Raw genomic sequence first — 20857 nt, forward strand, 5'->3', positions numbered from 1 at the left:
ATTCAAAATTCCAAACAGTCAGGGAAGAATTTGAGCTCTCTCTTTCAGGATTATTTGTTTCATTTCTAGATTATTGACCTAATAACGTCATTACTATGCAATCGTATCTTTATCAACAATGAGAGAACTACGCATACCTACTTTCGATGTGAAGTCTCATTCACCAGGGGCACACTTTGGTAAATTAATTGTGTACTCCCCAAAACTTTTCATTCATGAATTTTCTCTTTACTATTCAAACTACAATGGTATTAGATTCCTTACAGTGTGGAAACAGGCTCTTTGGCCCAACAAGTCCACAGTGCCCCTTGAAGCATCCCCCTATAACCCACACACCCCTGAACACTACAGGCAATTTAGCATGGCCGATCCACCTAACCTGCACATCTTTGGACTGTGGGAGAAAATCCACACAGACACAGAGAGAATGCGCAAACTCTGTACAGATAGTCATCTAAGGCCAGAATTGAACCTGGGCCCCTGGTGCCGTGAGGCTGTAGTGCTAACCACTGAGCCACCGTGCCACCACTGGGGTGTATACAGCCAGAATAAACATTTAACGTATAAGAACTGTTTTCTAATGGCATAGGTTCCAACCAGACAAGCCTATGCCTTTTCAGAAGTGATATGAAATCACTACATGTGACGTTCTAGTATAATGGTACCCACCTCCCCTTTAGTCAGTCTCTGTATAATGGAGTATTTTGATCATATGTGTAATATACAGTAATATCAGTAAGCTTAGAACCCAGACTCTGTTTATATGTTTGCAATATAATGGCCTTGTGAATAGTTAGTATTGTAAATGAACTTCAAGGCATCAAAGCCATCAGAATCTGACTATCTGTGGTGAATGTGATGTGAGCTAACAAACATTGTAAAGCACGATGATATCAAGGTGCAATTCATGTACTGCATTCATTCTTAAGAGTTGCAAAGCCAAAAGGAACTTCCATGGCTGGAGCATGCATGCAGAAAAATAGCCTTGTATAGTACTGAATTTTCTTCAAAGCCAGCTTTGTATTCTGTGCCCTTAAGTAATTTATTCAGCACAATTCAAACCTGCCTTAACAGCAGGATGCAACCATCACATAAGGTCTTACTCACGGCAGCTGTGAACAAAAGCTTACGAACTATAATTATATCTTGAAAAGCCTTCCACATGGTGTTCCAAAAATAAGGAAACTCCCACGTAAAACCTTACGAACAACAGATTTATGTTGATCCATCATAATCAAAAACAGTTCTGGATGGGAACAGATTAATGGCAAGTTGCAAACAAGTGCATTCACCATGGATCAGATATTGCTCTCCGAATATTATAAATCCACTGAAGTCATTCCAGACTGAAGTAATTCTAAATCTAGTGTTTTGTGGAATGCATGCATAATGCTATTTTTCTAATAAGTGACATGCCTTTAGTAATATTCTAATCTATCTCTATATTTATTTAAGGTTCAAAAGGTGGAAGTAGAAATCCAGCTGCTTCCTGGCTACAGCACATGGTCTGCATTAGGAATTTACAGTTGTTCTGAATTAGTAAACTTCTATTTTCTGTGATCATTTGTAGGGAAGGCATATTTTAGAATAACTTTTATGTATCTGTTGTTTTATCTAAAATAGATATTGCCATAAAGAAAATGCACACATTAACGATCAATTTGTCATTAATTCCAAAGGTGATAAAATAGACAATTTATGTGAGATTGGCTTGCTACAATATGAATGTTTACCATGTGTGTTATAAAATGATAGCACTCTAGATTAAATATTTCTTCCTCAAAATGGGTTAATTGAGTTAGGAAAGCTTCACCACAAGTTAATATTCAGTAGAAGATAACACATTATTTAATGGAATTCAGTAAGGGAAAATACAAAATAGTTTGCAGAAAAGCCGATTGAAAATGGGTTACAGTAACAGCTCTAGCTGAAAAGTTGGCATCAACACAGTCATAATGGGCCAAAAGGTTCTGAGGTCTGTATTATTCTATTTTAATACTTGTTGCAGGATCTCATAATTGTGACTGTCCATTAAGTCATCTTCAAATCAAATCTATTTTTCTAGTTTCCTCTGATCTTCACCTGACAGTATTAATTTATGGTGAACATCTCTGTGGATACTGGTAGCTTTGTGTTAACAAGGTGTAGAGCTGGATGAACACCACCAGCCAAGCAGCATCAAAGGGGCAGGAAAGCTGACGTTTCGAGTCTGGGCCCTTCTTCAGGGTCTGGAGCCAAAACGTCAGCTTTTGTGCTCCTCTGATGCTGCTTGGCCTGCTGAGTTCATCCAGCTCTACACTTTGTTATCTCAGATTCTCTAGCATTGGCAGTTCCCACTATCTCTGGTAGCTTTGTGGTTCTTTGTTCAAATGCCCATTCTTCAAACAATAATTAGCCTGAAGCCTAGGCTCTAAATGTTAACATTCTGCTTGATCATTAGACCTCAATTCCGTAATTGTCACTGCATTGTGTTCAGGAGTCAGACTTCTGGATGATTTTACTACTTTTCAAGCAAAGGAGAGCTAAGGTCAGTCATTGCTGTGGCTGCAAGTAGTTGGCTCCAAATAAACAAAAAGTTGAATCTGAATCTTTCAGACTGTATTGCTCAGTGCTGTACCAGGCTCTACCTGCAGCCACCGGAACAAATTGGAGCTCTTCAAATACCTTCTTTTCAAGCAGGTCATTTCAAAATACACCTTTGAGCTAACTGCCAGGAGTTGAATAAAACATCCCCTTTAGTGTTTCTGAAAAATGCTGCGGGAGCTTTTCATCTTGTATTTATCAGAAGAGATGCCAAATTTAAAAGAAGGGAACAATTTATACTACATAAAAGTGAGCTAGTTAGTTAGCAGGTGGATCTGATTAGTTGAGACTTTAACATAAAGGATGCCCCAGGAAGTTATCATCCTCCATGCTTCTTTAATTAAAAAAAAGGCACAGGGTCTGGACATGTTCCCTGTTTCTGCAGAGGACGAGTCCTTGCCTGTGAATAACTTGCTGTGGCCAGGTGAGGACGGATGATTGACTTCCACATTTTAAATCCTCTCTTCAATGGTCACAACAAATATTTTATTTCCTTGTTTAGCATGTAGTTATCAGTTAGCCAGATTAAAAAGAAACAAGGGTCAATTATAAGATTTTCTGGCGTGAAAAGCAGTGGAATTTTATTGCTTATGAAACCTAAGAAAAATGAGGAAATGTGACATCCAACACATGTAACAAAGATCCTGCACTTTAAAAGAAGAGCGGAGAAGGAAGTTACCTGGACAGATAGAAAGGCATAGTTTATTTTTTTAAGAGGCCTTGAACTGAGAGAATGAAACTTGCATGCCAGCAGTTTAGCTGGTGTCCTGTTTTCTCAGGAGTGATGACTCTTGCAGATGACCTTGATATCTCAATGAATAATGTTTTGTCCAAATTGTTTTTTCACCAAGAGCTGACATTTGAGGTTGAGAGTGAGAAGGCAGAAAGGGTGTCCTGCAGTTCTTGATTGCAAATTGATGTTTCCTTGTCTCTCCTATGTTGCCCATAAGAAGCATCTTGATAAAGCTTGGCATATTCCTCAGACTGCTTATGGCTTTCCCAAACTGATTAGTCTGCAGACAGACTTTCATCTTAATGTGTAACTTCCAGCGTAGTGTGAATCAATGGAGGATGCCGATCTAAGTGTCAGTGCCCCCTTTATAATGATGGTAGTTTTAGTTCAGAATGACTCTTGACACTTGATGGTTTCGTGAACTTAGCTCAACCTGGCCAGGTGACCACGGCAGCCATTTTAGGGCAGTGTTTGTCCTTTATTAAAGAAAATATTTTCAGTACATGAAGTTCTCATGGATTAGAATAAAATGAGAGAAGTCAAATATCAATTTGTCCATTTGTACTGAGATCGCAACAAGACGCAGCTTCTAGCAAGTGTGAGCAAGCAGGTTGTAAGCCTGACTGAAACACTCAAGCTGGTTGTTAGAGTAATTCGTAACACATTCAGAATTGGTTCAACAATGATGTCCAATCAAAAAATTGCATCTAACATTTAAACATTGTGGTTTGAGCTTTGCAAGGACAGACTGGTTGCATGTAGTCAGTATTCTGCTATTGTTGAAGGGATCTACTGTCTGATGTGATCTGCCATTATTTAGGTGTGCATCCTACATATTTTGCACCACACTGAAATTCAAATGCCACACTTCTCTCTTGTGTGGGAGGCAGACATCTTTCTGGCTTGAATGCAGTATCCTATGAGTGGAAAATACCATTTGTTTTGCTGCTTAATCATAGCTGTGAAGCAATGTTTCACAGACTCAGCCTGTGATTGGTACTAGAGCTCCTCACCAATTCTGCCACTGCTGAGTATAAGGGGTGACTTCCCCAGTGATCAAATTTTCCTGAAATAGAGAACTGGTGTCAGGCAAGGGATGGATAAGGTCAGAGGTCACGTGAAACCAGGCTATAGTTCAACAGGTTTGTTTGAAATCGCAAGCTTTCAAAGCTCTGCTCCTTCATCAGGTGAAGTGAAGTGAAGCATATAGGCATAGAATTTATAGGCAGAGAGATCAAAAGATCGTACAAATGATGTGAGTGGAGTCTCGACAAGCTGAATAGTAAGTGCTGCAGGTGAATAGCAATAGGTTGATAGGTTTCGATTATTTGTTACTTTCGTTTGACCTTCAGCATGCGATTCTAATGCCTATCGTATTATTTCCAGCCATTTACTTTGTTTCCAGAACCACCTTATTTTTATTTTTTTATAATTATCTCTCTGCCTCAATTAATTGGATTCTAGGTCATCCCTTCACTTGCTATTCAGCTGTTGACACTTTACTCACATTGTCTGACACTTTTGATCACCTGCAGAGACTTATTACTCAGCCTATTGACACTCCACTCACACTATTTGTATGATTTTTTGAACTCTCTGCCTATAAATTCTGTGCCTGTGTGTTTCTCTTCATTCCACCTGACGAAGGAGCAGTGCTGCGAAAGCTTGTGATTTCAAATAAACCTGTTGGACTATAGCCCCCTCGGGTTGGACTTCTGACCAAATTTTCCTGGGCATTGTGAAAGGCTACAGGGACACATTTGTCCACTGCCTGATGTATTTTTAATGTTGCAAATCCATAACCCTTGTCATCTAGAAAAGCAAGAATAGCAGACACATGGGAGTACAAACACTAGCAAGGTTCCCATCAGTTCACATATCAATCTGACTAGCAATTGCTGTTTCTAATTTAAGGTCCTGGAGCTCCATCCTTACCTGCCCCATAAGTATACACCAGCACATGGAATGTAGTGGGTCAAGAAGGTGGCCCATCATCTATCTGTCAAAGATAATTGATGATGGGCAATAAATGTCGTCATTGCCAACAATGCTCATATCCCATCAACAGATGATTAAAACAAGTCAAAATGCCAACATTATAAAGGACCCTCGGAAAAGGTAAAGTGAGGAAATTAATAGATTTGATTTAGGTAAATAAACGAAACGGTAATGGGGAAATAATGGGGCTTAAGGTAGAAGAATCTCTAAAGCCTGATGGTTTCCATCCACTGATATTAAAAGTAGGTAAGGAATTTATTTTAAAATTATCTATTCAGAGGCTAAACTGATTAAGGATAGCAGATGACCTTGTTGAAAGGATATTAATGAACCAGATGTGTAGTTAGAACAATCAATGATAGTTTCATGGTCACGATGTGAATAGCTTTCAATTCCAGATTTTACTCATTGATTTTAAATTCCACAAGCTGTCATGGTGAAGTTTGAACCTGTGGCCCGAATTTATTAACACAGTCTACTGGATTACTAAATCAGTGATATTTCCATTGAACCACTGTCTGCTGACACAGACTTAAAACTCAGAGTTCAAAATATGTTTTGGAAAATCTGAACAAGTTGATTAAAAATAGTTAAATAACCAACCAAACTTCAGTCAAAAAGTTAAATCTCATCAAAGTTTCTCTCTCTACCAATTCCCCAGCTCTCTGTCCCTGACACATTGAGTTACACAGCACAGAAGAGACCCTTCGGACCATCGTGTCTGTGTTGACCTATCTTTACAATAAGCTTCCATCTGCCGCTGACCTGCCAATCTGGTGACCCCATCTAGAACATAGAACATAGAAGAGTACAGCACAGTAAAAGCCCTTTGGCCCACAATGTAGTGCCAAATTTTTACCCTAATCCTAAGGTCTATCTAACCTCCACCCTATGTTTCTTACTGTGACCTAAAACCTCCTTTCTCACCATTAACCAGCCAACCATTGCATCATGCGTAAACCTACTTATCACTACCTGAACATTCTCATTAGTTTTGTTTATATACATCACAAACAATCAGGGATGCCACTAGACACAAGCTTTCAGTCATACAAACAACTAAGTCAATTTTGGACCCATCTTCCTCAGTTACCCATCTTCCTCAGTTACCCAGAATCCATGTGCTTTTAACTTTTTTTATCAACCTCCCGTGACTTCTTTATCGGTTTCCCAAATATGTTGACTCTGGACATAGTAATATGAGTGTCACTGTGATCTTTGTAACACAGATTTTTACAATTTGTCTCAACAAACCATTGTAATATAAAATTAATACTCACAAGAATACTAAACTTTTCTATTTCATATATTGAGAGACTAGAACATAAATGTTCACTGCTAAAGAGAAATTGAATGCAAGTGTCATAATTTCAGTCTTTTCTCAATAGATTCAGCTTGAGCACAGTGCAGAAGTCAGAGATATTGGGACCTGCTGTGCAGTTCCAGTATTTTCTGTTTTTATTTCAGATGTTGCATTGCTTACAGTGTTTTTCTAATCTCTCAGGGAAGGAACCCTGTAACTTTAACTCTAACCATATGGCTCTTCCTCAGTGTATCTACAATGTCTTACTTGTTTCTCTAAGTACAAATAATTTTGCTCTGGCCTCAACAAAACTATGCATTCAGCAAAAAAAAGCTTTTAAGCAGCCGGCTCCATTTAGATCACTGTTGATAAATTCTGTTTGATAAAATATTGTATTACCAAACATGCAAAATGTTGATTAGCAACTTCCTTTGAGTGCAGAAATGATAGAACTCCAAAGTGGAAGCTTTTCTGATTCACTGCCATTTTTTAAAAATTATAAGATAAAAATTTTGAGTGGTACAAGGGGAGGTGTGGCTGATGGAGCATTCTTTAAATCTCTTGAGTCTTAACATGTCATGTCAGTTATCAAAGCAATTGAGGTTTGAACTGATGTAAGGATAAAATGTTTCCTTTCATAAAGGAAACGAGTAACGTAGGAATATAGCATAAAAAATTCAAATTTGCTCCTTAGCGGCTGAGCAATTCTTGCATTTTGCATTTCTCTTCCCTGAAGTGAGGGAGTGAGGTGGGAGCACAAAGGGTTGGTGAGGGACGGGCAGTGGCGTGAGTGAACTTTTGTTGGCATTCATCTTAATGCTATGTACTAAAATGAACAAATTGTGAATATGCTAATCTTCCAAAAAATGTCTTTCTCATCTGCTTCATTACTGCTTGGAAATGTGAGATTTAAGTTACTTATTTGGCCATTTTATCCAAGCATTTTTAACATTGATTCTCGGCAGAGATGCCACTAAGCTATAATGCACGGAATTGTCCTTTACAGCAACTCATGCAAAATATGTAAACTCTCAAAAGAAAATGTCTGACTCCAATTCCTCCTTGCTTTCAAGCCCATTTCAAATGTTGAATCCATAGAAAATCCCAAAATACGGTTTTAGTTCAAGCATAAACAGTAATGCAATGTCCCATGTGTATAACCAAGCTGAAAAGTTAACAAATCACGGTTATTGACCCCATTAAGTGCAAATAACATAGTAACAAGCTGAGTATCAAATTAATTAACTTAAATTTATTAGTAATTATGAAGTGAGGTCCTCTATATAATTACTCAAACTTTCATTCAGTACTGCAAATTCAGTTGGAAAGCCCATTTTTAATAGGAATTTTTTGAGGAATATGCAGACAAGAGGTAGATCTTAATGGGAAGAGTTATGAGCTATGTTTTCCTTCCTTATTTTTATTATGGGCACATTTTTAACTGTTTGGAGCTCATTTTCATTGCAGTTTAAAATCTATTTGAATTATTTGATCATGCTGCAAGTTTTATTTCTGTCCAGTAGTGGAAATTCTTCCAACCTGTAAAAACATCCAGAGTTGTCCAATAACTGAAAATAAAGTTGACTGAAAGGGGATAATTGACATGATTGCAAAACAAAATAGGTTTTAATAATAAGGTGTGATGTGGTATGTGGTTTTTTTATGTTAACCACTGTGGCATATACCACAAAGAGACAGGTTGTTGTTAAGATAGATGGGTGAAATCGTATACAGGGGTCTGAGTGTTGTGGGCTGTGGTGAGATGTGTGGCAAAATCAGGCAACAAGTCCAGCAAGGTTCATCTCAATGTTGAGATCATCTCTCCCCATTTTTAATGCTTTTCACAAGCAACATAGTGAAATTCTTCCTCTGAAGTGGCAAGATGCTAATTGAGGTGGATTCCTTCTTGTTAAACACAATGTTAACAGCATAACTTGCCTTATTGTATTCATTCTCCCAACTTACCAGACTCACCAAACAAGTCAGACATCATAAAGTCATAGAGACATGGAGATATTCAGCCTGGAAACAGGCTCTTTGGCCCAACTCATTCAAGCCAGCCAGGTTTCCGAAACTGAACTAGTCCCATTTGCCTGTATTTGGTTCATATCCCTCTAAACCTTTCCCATCCAAGTGCCTGTCAAATGCCTTTTAAATGTTGTAAATGCACCTGCCTTTACCACTTCCTCTGGCAGCTTGTTTCATGCATGCATCACTCTCTGTGTGAAAGAGTTGCCTCTTAGGTCCCTTTTAAATCTTTCCCCATGCCCTCCAGTTTTGGACTCCCCGACCCTAGGGAAAAGGTATTCATCTTACCTATGTCCCTTATGATTTTATAAACCTCTACATGGTCACCTGTCAGCCTCCTACGCTCCAGGGAGAAAAGTGCAACCCATCCATTCTCTCCTTTTCAGTCAAACCTTCCAATCTTGATAACATCCTTGTAAATCTTTTTTGAAAACTCAAAAACTCGACAAACTGAAGTGGCAGTTTCTAAGAAACATGGTACATCTTTGATCCATTTACTTTACTTCAATTGTGCACCTTGGACTCTAGGAAGCTAGAGTGCACTCAGGAACATGCACCCCATCTTATATGTTGGACCAGGAGTCGCATTCAGTTCGTTGGATGATCATTTGCCATGAGGCCTAGTGAAGTTTCTTGCTGTATCCTACCAAATTCATCTCAATATCTACCAACTCTACTCATATGGCATCCATTATGTCCAATTCCAGTCCCATATGGCCACTGTTGTTCCCAGATGCAGATAGATTGTTTCCCCATCTGGAAGAGTCAAAGGCCAGAGGGCATAACCCTAGAGTAAAGGGCCACCCAGCTAAGAAAGAAATAAGTAAGGATTTCTTCTCTCTAAAGGTAGTGAATCTATAGACATCTTTACTTCAGAGAGCTGTTAGGGCTGGTTTGTAAAGTGTATTCAAGCCTGAGATAGATAGATTTTTTTTATCATTAACAGAATCAAGGGTTAAGGGTAAAGGCAGGAAAGTGGAGCATGATGGGATCTCAATTAATGGCAGGGCCCACTTTTTGAGGGGTGAAATAGCCAATGACAGTTCCTACATTTTATGGTCTTAGTGTGTTATATGTGTATGGTCTAGCATTGCCTGGTGTAAAATTTATGGAATTACAACTTATTTGCCTTTGAATATTGCATTCCTGTAGAGTCCTAGTTCATCTCCAAATGACAAAGATCTCTCCAAGTTCTACCTTGATTACATATTTGACCACTTGTGGATTGTGGCAACATATAGATAATGGCAGGCCAATAACATAAGGTCCATCTGCTTCAATGAAAAATTTTAGGTATCCATGATGAGGAGCTGAATTTAGAACAGATAATATCATTGCATGGAATATCAGACATATTGCATGCAGACAGCTTAACTTGCATGGACTGCAACACATTTCATCGGTTTCTGAGTAGACCTCATGTAAGATATGAAAAGGAATTGGAATAAGTACTGTCATCCATGTCAACCTTGACATATAGCACATGATTGGGATACATCACTTGGATCGAGATCTAGGCCTCAGCTTTTCTGACAGCAACCATGTGGATATGAATTGACCACATATGCTGTCTGGCTGAGATTTGTTAGCCATAACATTATGGTTACTTCTTAGAATTCATTGACATGCTTGAGTGAGACAGGTCAAACCTTGTTCAAGATTTGGATGTTCTGATATTCTACTGAACCTGTTGCCAGCCGCAAAAGTTGTTCCAGAGTCAAGCACTTGCAGATGCTGCTGTTCTCCTACCTGTTTTAAACCTGCCTCCTTCTTCTCAAAGATTGTCAATGCTATAGTCTTTGAGTTTGCCTATAAATGCTATTGCAAAGAATTTAATGGATGTAGGGGCAATAACAAGTTCTATAAACCTTTCAACTACATTAGCTCCAGTGAAATCCCATTCTGCATCTTTGCATTGACATACTGCTTGATTGTTTGAGTGATTGGTTCTCCTGGCTGTTGGCACTGAGACATGATTTCAAGCCTCTGTATTCTGAAAATGACTTGAACTTTAAGTCTAACAATGTGTGTGTGTGTGTGTGTGTTTAGCAAGAATGTCTCTTTGTGTAAATCTAATTTAGCCTAATTTAATTTATCATTTGTAGATGGCACTAAAGTGAAATCACAGTATAAATTCTGTTGCTAGCTTTGAGCAAATTTTCTTCCAAGAGTGCCATTGAAAGGACAGTCTAATTAAGAATCTGTTAATACAGTAAGCTAGGCCCTTTGAATTGGGAGCATTTAAATTCACTTCGAAAATTCAACTCAATCTTGGACTGAATGCATCATCAATTGACTCAGATAGGCCCTTTGTGATGGGAGCACATATAATTAGCCAAATTGGTGCAGCTTAGAATGCTGGAGTTGAGTATTTCAAGAAGCTCTTCAGAGGAAGGAATGAGGTGAATGATTATTTTTGCCTAAATAAAGCAGCTAAATGGTGAATAGGATTTGATAAGTTTCTGTAGGCTTTAAGATCAAAGTAAAGTCTTCAGTTTGTGTCTAAGTCTCTAGCCTTATTTTCTCTCTTCTTAAAGATAGCCTCGAAGATATAAACTTCATGAGATAGGATTTAAGGAGTCTGGGAAGCACGGGCTTGAGCAATGATTTTGGTTTTATTCATCTTTTGTGCAGTTGTGACAAATTGCCAAAGCATGAAAACCTTCCTCCACACCAACAGCCCTCCCGCCCCGTCCAAGCTCCTTCAGAAGCAGCAAGCATGAATTCCATCACACCCCATCCCAGAATAAAACTCTGAACAATTAAATTGATTGATTGATTGATTTCATTGTCATGTGTACTGAAATACAGTAAAAATAACTTTATTTCTGAGCAGTACAGGCAGATCATAGCAAGCAAAGAATGTAAAGATCAAAAAGACTTAGAGGCATGCAGGTTACATTGCAGGCTACATTATTTAAGGCTAGAGTCCATTCAACAGTCTGATAACGACCAGAAAGAAGCTGTTCCTGAAGCTAATTGTGTGTGTGTTCAGGCTTCTGCATCTTCTGCCTGATGGAAGAGGTTGTAGGAGATCATTACCAGGGTGCGATGGGTCTTTGATGATGTTGGCCACTTTTCTGTGGCAGCGAGCCATGTAATGGCTTTATGGATGGAAGATTGGGTTCTGTGATGGTGCACACCACCTTCTGTAGTTTCTTACGGTCCTGGGCAGAGCAGTTGCTGTACCAGGCCGTAATGTACCCAGAAAGTATGCTTTCAAGGTACATCTGTAGAAGTTGGTGAGGGTCCTTGTGGACATGCCAAATTTCCTGAGCCACCGGAGGAAGAAGAGACGTTGTTGTGCTTTCCTGACAACCACATTTACGTGGGAAGTCCAGGACAGGTCATCAATTGTGGTCACTCCAAGGAACTTGATGCTGTTCACTTTCTCAACCTCAGTTCCGTTAATGTAGATGGGGCATATTCTCCTCCTTTCTTTCTGAAGTCAATGATCAGTTCTTTAGTTTTGGCGACGGTGAAAGACAGATTGTTTTCACTGCACCACAGCACCAAGCCGACTATCTCCCTTCTGTATTTTGACTCATAGTTGTTAAATATCCATCCCATTACAGTGGTGCCATCAGCGAACCTGTAGATGGTTTTCGTCAGAATTTGGCAACACAGTCGGAGGACTACAAGTAGTACAGCAGGGGACTGAGGAAACATCCTTGTGGGGCTCCAGTGTTGAATGTTATTGTGGAGGTGGTGCAGTTATCTATCCTCACTGATTGTGGCCTATGAATCAGCAAGCTGAGGATCCAGTTGCAGAGGGCGGAGCTGAGACCAAGGTCACGCTGATTTGAGATCAGCCCAGACGGGATAATAGTGTCGAAGGCACAGCTGCAGCCAACAAGCAGGAGCCTGATGCAGGTGTCTTTGTTGTCCAGACATTCCAGGGATGAGTGTAGGGTTAGGGATATGACATCCTTTGAGTATCTGTTATGTCCGTAGACAAACCATAGGGGATCGAGGTAGGTTGGGAGACTGGAGAAGAAGCATTTCTACCAGATTTTGCCTGCACATCCAACCATCTGCTCCCAATCCAGAAGTGAAAGTTCAGGCTATGGAATGACGATTATAGCACCATTAGCATCACACACACCATACCCAAAATCAGCTACTTGATATGCATTGGAAATGGAACCTTGAGTTTTCCTAAGCTGCAGTTACTCAATTACTAAACTAGCAGACAAGCCTTATTTCCTAAATTTGATTTCTGTAAGATGACATTTCAGAAATCCATAAAGGAAATGCAAAGCAGAATAAATAAATAGGACAAATGTTTATTAAACCAAAAAGACAACTTGGGAGAGGGTACGCACAAACAGGATGTGTAAGGTATGCTAGTAAAAGCCTTTTGCAATGACCTTTAAAGTCTCCAGAACCTCCCAAGGCCAATGTCCTACAAGATCTTCATCAGTGAGCTGCATATTGGTGCTGGCTTCAAGTGGCACATATTTGATGCCCTATTGTAGGGTCTAGAAGCTGGATCGAGGCCTGAGAAAATTTCAGTCCGATTTCCCATCCTCTACCATTGCACTGCAGGTATCCCAAATAAAAATACCAAGAAAACATAACTATAACCAGGTGAGAAGACTGATGTGCAGCATGTAGGTATATCAAAAAAAACAATTTTGGCTTCTAAATTATGAGGCAGAAAAGTTGTTTTGTGTAGTTCAGGTGAACTGTACAACTGCTCTGATGAAACGTCACCTAGACTAGAAACATTAGCTCGCTGTGTCTCCATGGATGATGCCTGACCTGCTGTGATATCCGGCATTTTTTGTTTTCTACACAACTGGAGTCTTGTGAAATGATTTATATTAGAAAGTATATACATTTCAGGATGTGAATACCCATGATGAATCATGAGATGGGTGTGCAGGATCATTTGCACTCCCTTTGGAAACTGGAGGAAATGGACATATGTCTTGTTTTATATTGCACAATGGACAGTAGTTCTCTTGCTTTGATTCAATTTGCCCAGCCTCATAGATCCCTAGAAAGAAGGAAGTTTCTTAAAGGACAGCTACTTCGAACTTCTGAACATGAAGAATTTAAACCAGAATCTGCTCTGAAAGTAATTCAAGAAAAAATATTGGAAATAATTCAAAACATTCTTTGTGTTTATTTCGATATGTGTTCATACCAGTATAAATAGCATCACATTATAGTGTATAGTGTTTATACTGTAGTCGTTGAATCTACCCTAATGTGCAGTTTCAGAGCCACTGGAAATGCGTTAGTATTTCATCAACTATCCAGCTTTAATGTGAAAGTATATACAATGTCAGGAAACTTGAACTTGATTTTAGTAACAGTCAGAAGATAGTGCTCTAGAACTGATACTTTGTCTGAATTTTCAGTCCTAGCTCAGAGGTGTAGACTCCATTCATGGTTGTCTAGTAGCTCGGGTCCGTGTGTGGTGAGACAAGTGAGAACTGGTCGTGTCTCTTGATGGCTAGTTGGTGTTAATGTATCCATATTGTCAGTTTTCTTCCAGTTAGGCCTATGTAACATTCCTCATAGTCCCTGCATGATATTTTGTATATTGCCCCAGTTTTGCCAGTTTTGGGTATGGGATCATTTACGTTTGTCAGTAGCTGTTGTAGGGTGGTTGTTAGTTTGTGGGCTACCCTCATTCCAACAAACCAAGACATATAAATAACAAGCAGGACAGAACACTAACTCGCAAGGTGACGAAACATTTGCAATCAAACTCACTGTCACAGTGAGCATATCAACAACCTCATCCACAACCCAAGCTACAAATCTTCTCAAAAATATTCTTATTGCAGCTGTGAGGTGTTTAATACTTAATCCAGAACATATGACTACAGTGCGGAAAAAGAATACAACATAAGAAAATGAAGGACATTCTACAGCAGGTCATACCAGAAAGTCCCTCAGCACCAATCTGAAGGACATGGAGGAAATTTCCTCAAGACAGCTCAAATTGTCACTAAAGGCCTGGATGACTTTGGCCATACTCTGGACACTAACAGTGCCAACCAGGCAGTTCTTGTGGCATCATCCACACCATACCTCTGCAATCCAGCACATTCCTGAGCCTTCTCCTTGACCTCTAAGGTTGTATTAGTAGGCCCATTGGGATCTGAAGCAAGACCCCTTGATTCTCTACTCAAAGACTTCATGATATTATCAGATTAGAATCCCTACAGTGTGAAAATAGGCCATTTGGCCAAACATATCCACACCGGCCCTCTGAAGAGCTTCCCACCCAGACCCATTCCCCTACTCCTGCATTTTCCCATGTCTAATCCACCTAACCTAAACACCCCTGGGCACTATGGAGCAATTTAGCACGGCCAGTCCACCTAACCTGCACGTCTTTGGACTGTGGGAGGAGACTGGAGAACCAGGAGGAAACCCACACAGACACAGAAGGAATGTACAAACTCCACACAGACAGCTACCTGAAGTTGGAGTCGAACTTGGGTCCCTGGCACTGTGAGGCAGCAGTGCTAAGCACTGAGCCACCGTGCTGCCCTCTAAGGGATTGATGCAACAGTGGCATTAGTTCAGCCTATTTCCAGTGATTGTATAATTTTTAAAGTAGTAGAATAATTGCTGGACATACGAACGTAGAAACATAGAAGACAGGAGCAGGAGCCAGCCATTTGGCCCTTCGAGCCTGCTCTGCCATTCTTCATGATCATGGCTGATCATCCAACTCAAAAGCCTAATCCTGCTTTCTCCCTATAATCTTTGATCCCACTTGTTCCAAGTGCTGTCTCTAGTCCCATATTGAATACATTCAATGTTTTGGCATCACCTACTTCCTGTGATAATGAATTCCACAGACTCACCACTCTTTGGATGAAGAAATGTCTCCTCATCTCCATCCTAAATCATCTACCCCAAATCCTCATACTATGATCCCTGCTTCTGGAGGCACCCACCATCAGAAACATCCTCCCTGCATCTACCCTGTCCAGTATTATTAGAATTTTATAAACCTCTATGAGATCACCCCCTTGTTTGTCTGAACTCCAGTGAAAACAGTTCCAACCTGGATAATCTCCTCTCATACGTTAGACACGCCATCCCCAGAATCAGCCTGGTAAACTTTTACTGCACTCCCTCAGCAGCAAGAGCAAGAGCATCCTTCCTGAGAAAAAGAGACCAAAATTGCACTCAGTGCTCTAGGCGTGATCTCATCAAGGTCCCGTATACCCGCAATAACACATCCCTCCTGCTTTACTCAAAACTTCTTGCAATGAAGGCCAACATACCACTTGCCTTCTTTACTGCCTGCCGCATCTGCTCAAGGATGTCCAGGTCCTGCGGCACACTCCATTCCCACCTTATAGCCACTGAGTGCTGGAAGTCACCATCACAAAAGAATTTCAGCTAACCTGCAAAATCAAGAAGCTCAACTACCAATGTCAACTGAACTGGATGCTGGACAAGCACAATAAGTACACAAAGCACAAATTTTAGTAAAATCCCACGGCAATATTCTTGTTTATTTTATTCTAAGTATTTAACTATGTTCTATCACTAACACATGCAGCTGCCACATTTTATTAGATTGTGACACAATTTGTTCAATGTTACAACACTTTATGTTCCAGCCAGGAATCCTATGACATGCATGTAATGTTATATGCGTACACTACAGTGTCAGATAAAGAGTGGTAAGGGCGTGGGACACCCTGCCTGCCAATGTAGTGAACTCAGCCACATTCTGGGCATTTAAACAGTCCTTGGATAAGCATATGGATAATGATGGGATAGTGTAGGGGGAGGGGCTTAGATTAGTTCACAGGTCGGCGCCACATCGAGGGCCGAAGGGCCTGTTCTGCGCTGTATTGTTTTACGTTCTATGTTCTATGTTCTATGAGTTTTCAAAGTCCAGAAATTTGATGTTCTTTTCCCAGTTCTCCAAGTCAACAGAGATCTGGGACAATTTTTCAGATCCTTAAGGCAGTCTGATTAATCCAACTATTCTTTGGGACAAATCACTGAGTAATTAAATATTATCTACTTGAAAAGAAAGACAACATCATTTCTTTTTATAACTTTAACTACATTTCTCCACTTAAAAATATGGAATTGTACATGAGTGGAAGTGTTTCTAACAATGTTCTATGACCAGTCCTCAGGCAAGGTTCACCAATTCCAGATAGGATACCCCAAGTTGTTACTGGCCTGGCTGAGGAGGGACAAACAGATTCCCTTCGTTATTCACCCATCCCTCAGTTGATCACAAAATTAACCAGAAAAGATCCCTTGTCTTTTGGATGCCTTTCTCCCAGACCAAATCAATTTATGCTTTTTTTTAATGTTTGAAAATTTAACCGGGACTTCTCAAATGAAAGGAGGATTGAATTTACTAGTTACTAAATGTGAGAACAAACAACAAGACAACACAGATACGTGTAAATTAGAAAAAAGCAGTGAACTAAAAATAAGAAAACAGTTAAAAGATGCATGGATCTGTCTCTGGGTTATTTGTGAAAAGTAGGTAGCAGCATATTGCGGTTGGTTTGTTGGATGACACCGGTAATGTTCACATTAGTAGTTGAGCTCACTTTTTGGATGAAGAAATGTTTCTTCATCTCCGTCCTAAATCATCTATCCCAAAGCCTCATCCTGTGACCCCTGCTTCTGGATACACCTACCATCGGGATCATCCTCCCTGCATCTACCCTGTTCAGTCCTGTTAGAATTGTAGTAGTTGAGCAGTCAATTCTGAGTTTCTTGATTTTTGCAGGTTAGCTGAAATTCTTTTATGATGGTGGCTTTCAGCACTCAGTGCAAGAGAATGATTTTCCTTTAACCTGTAGCACAGCGTGTCTAATCGCTGTTGTTCTATAAACTTCCCAGCACATTGGCCTGTGCTAGAACAAATGCAAATACAGTCGGTTTTGCTACAAAGTGATAGCTGTGTTTGTGAGCAACATCATGTTATAGAAAATCATGCTATAGAAATAACTGGACCTATGAGAAAAGTGGGTTGGGGCAGACACCAAAAATATCACTCAAAATTGCTCAAAAATCACGCAAAAGCATGACACAAAGCACATTTTGAATAAGTGTTTAATCATATCTAATAATGAAATAAAAGTAAATACAATTGAGAAAATGTCAGAATGACTTCATGGGGGAGGAGGTTTTGAGGTTACTCTGTTGTTACTGTAGGGGCTGAGTATCATCACCATGAACATCACCTTCAGGTGCAGTTGTGGTTGCAGGGTTAGGGTGAAAAATAGTTAATCCAGAAGTGTTTGTCTGTGATTCGTTGTCTTTTGACTGTTTTTTGGGGGTTGACTTAAAAAAGACATCCAGTTTTTGCTTCTAGGTAACACAGCATGGAGCTGGAGGAACATAGTAGGCCAGGCAGCATCAGAGGAACAGGAAAGTTGAAGCTTCGGGTTGGGACCCTTCTTCAGAAATGGGGGAGGGGGAAGGGAGCTCTAAATTAAATAGAGAGGATGGGTGGGGCTGGGGAAGGTCAGTGAGATGGTGAGAGGTGAGTGCAGGTTGGGAATGGTGCAGATTGGTCAGTGAGGTGGGAGGAATAGATAGGTGGAGAGAAGATGGACAGGTTGTGTCAGGTCAAGGAGGCAGGATGAGAGGGAGGGTTGGTCATGGGATGTGGGGAGATTTTGAAACTTGTAAAGTCCACATTGAGACCATTGGGTTGTAGGATCCCAAGGTGGAATATGAGGTGCTGTTCCTCCAGTATCTGGGTGGTGTCATTGTGACACCGGAAGAGGCCCAGATGGACATGTGACCCAGGGAGTGGGAGGGGGCGTTAAAATAGTTTGCGACTGAAAGGTGTTGTGTTTTGTTGCGAACAGATCGCAAGTGCTCTAAAAAGTGGTCTCTGAACTTCTCCTTGGTCTCACCGATGTTGAGGAGGCCACATCGGGAGCAGCGGATGCAATAGACCACACTGACGGATGTGCAGGTAAACATCTGACTGATGCAGAGGTATTTCTGGGTCCTTGGATGGAGGTGAGGGGAGAGGTGTAGGGGCAGGTGGAGCAACTCCTGTGGTTGCAAGGAAAGGTGCCGGGGTGGTGGGGCTAGTGGGGAGTGTGGGGCAGTTGAGGGAGTTGGGGAGATGGTGGTCCCTACAGAAAGCATATAGGGGTGGAGAGGGAAATATATCCTTGGTTGTGGAATCAGATTGCAGGTGGCAGAAGTGGCAGAGAATGGTATGTTGAATCTGAGGTTAGTGGGGTGATACGTGAGGACAAGGGGGATTCTGTCCAGAGCATTTTTGACCACCAAAGGGGGGATGTTGCGGTCCTTGAAATAAGAGGACACCTGGGATGTTTGGGAACATCCCATTTTGGGAGCAGCTGTGGCAGAGGCAGAGGAATCGGGAGTAGGGGATTGCATTCTTGCAGTTTTTGCTTCTTTGCCCTTTATCTTCTTTCATGAAGAAGCTATTTATAATCCTATTCCGTGAACTGCTGTGTTCTGCATTGTAATCATTGGCCTCTAAGAACTGCACTGCTTCTCAATTTCCCTCAGGATAGAAGATAAATCGGAAATGGAAAGCTCTTGTGGTGCTGTATCCTGGACTTCATCTTCTTCATTGCCAGCTTCCCCTTCCCCTTCAGTGACAAGTTGTTGTAGATCAGCTGTAGAGAGATCTTCACATTGGGACTCAAGCAGTACTTCAACATCGTCACTCTCCACTCCTTCAAATCCAACTTGCTTTGCAAGATCAACACAAAAGTTCTTTGATTCTTCTGATGGATCACACTTTAAAATCTTGATAAAGAATCTCGGAGAAGCGTCAGCCAAACTTCATGCAAGCAGTCCTTACTGACACCTCCACGATAATGTCAATTATATTCTTGATGTTAAAGCTGTTCCAAAATTGAAGAGCATTGTCCTTATCCCCCTCAGTGGCTGCAATCAACCTCTTAAATGTGCGCCTTAAATAATAAGCTTTAAAAGCTGCTATTGCATCCTAGACCAAGGCTTGAAGGAGAGATGTTGTGTTTGGGGATAGAAATAGCACTTTGACGTTTTCAAAAAGCTCGCCAATGGTGGGAGGATGGCTTGGTGCATTATCCTTGATGAGGAGAATCTTGAAATCCAAATTTTCTTTCTCCTGAAACACTTTCTAAAACCGGCTTCCAAAACATCATCAACAAGGTCAGAAAAAATTTGCCCCATCATCCAACCTCTTTTGCTTGACCTAAAGTAGACACCTAGAGTAGACCTAAGGTAACCTTTCAAGGCGCATGCGTTGGCAAAGTGGGACATCACCACAGGCTTAAGCCTAAAGTCTCCACTGGCATTGGCACCCAGCAGCACAGTCATATGATCCTTTGACACCTTAAAACCTGGAGCGTGTGCTTTATTCATAGAAATATAGGTTCTTGATGGTATTCACTTCCAGTATATCCTGTCTCATCTACCAATGGAAACACATTATAACCAACACAAGTTTGCATTTCAGAAGTAGCATTCCCCTATTCGTCAGTCATATTACAGCCAATTTATGTCGCTGGAACATGCATTACAGCAGAACCAACTGTAAGTAAAACAAAAAACTTGCCTTTTGACTCATGTCCACAATCTGGAATGTAACTCAAAGATGTTTTACTCCCGAGAGGAGATAACTAGATTATCTTGTACCTCTGTCTTTGAAGTCTCTCTCTTTGAAGCTTCGTCAGCACCCTAAAAACTGTGACATTTCAGTGTTCACGTGGCAAATCTTTCAGCAGTCAGTGGAATTCTTAGAATTTTTATTATCCACCAAATGTAGCTTGTATAAAGAAAAACATCTTGTACAATATATCCATTAGTAATTACCTCACTTAGTTTATCATAAAACCCCTACAGTGTGCAAACAGACCCTTCAGCCCAACAAGTCCACACTGTTCCTCAAAGCATCCCACCCAGACCCATCCCTGAGGGGTGGGCAATTTAGAATGGCCAATCCACCTAGCCTGCACATCTTTAGACTGTGGGACAAAACCCATACAGATGCAGGAGAATGTGCAAACTCCACAAAGACAGTCTGCCAAGAGTGGAACTGAACCCAGATCCCTGGTGCTGCGAGGCAGCAGTGCCAACCACTAAGCCACCGTGCTGCCCTAAACTCTCATTACTTTCCACTGCCTTTCTTCCCTCAATAATTCACCCCATTGTCTGTTGAAATTATTTATACCAAACAATTTACTTCTCTTCCCTGGTAATTCATCCCCTATCTT

This window comes from Stegostoma tigrinum, chromosome 15 (assembly GCF_030684315.1).
Source record: "Stegostoma tigrinum isolate sSteTig4 chromosome 15, sSteTig4.hap1, whole genome shotgun sequence".
In the NCBI taxonomy this organism is placed as follows: domain Eukaryota; kingdom Metazoa; phylum Chordata; class Chondrichthyes; order Orectolobiformes; family Stegostomatidae; genus Stegostoma; species Stegostoma tigrinum.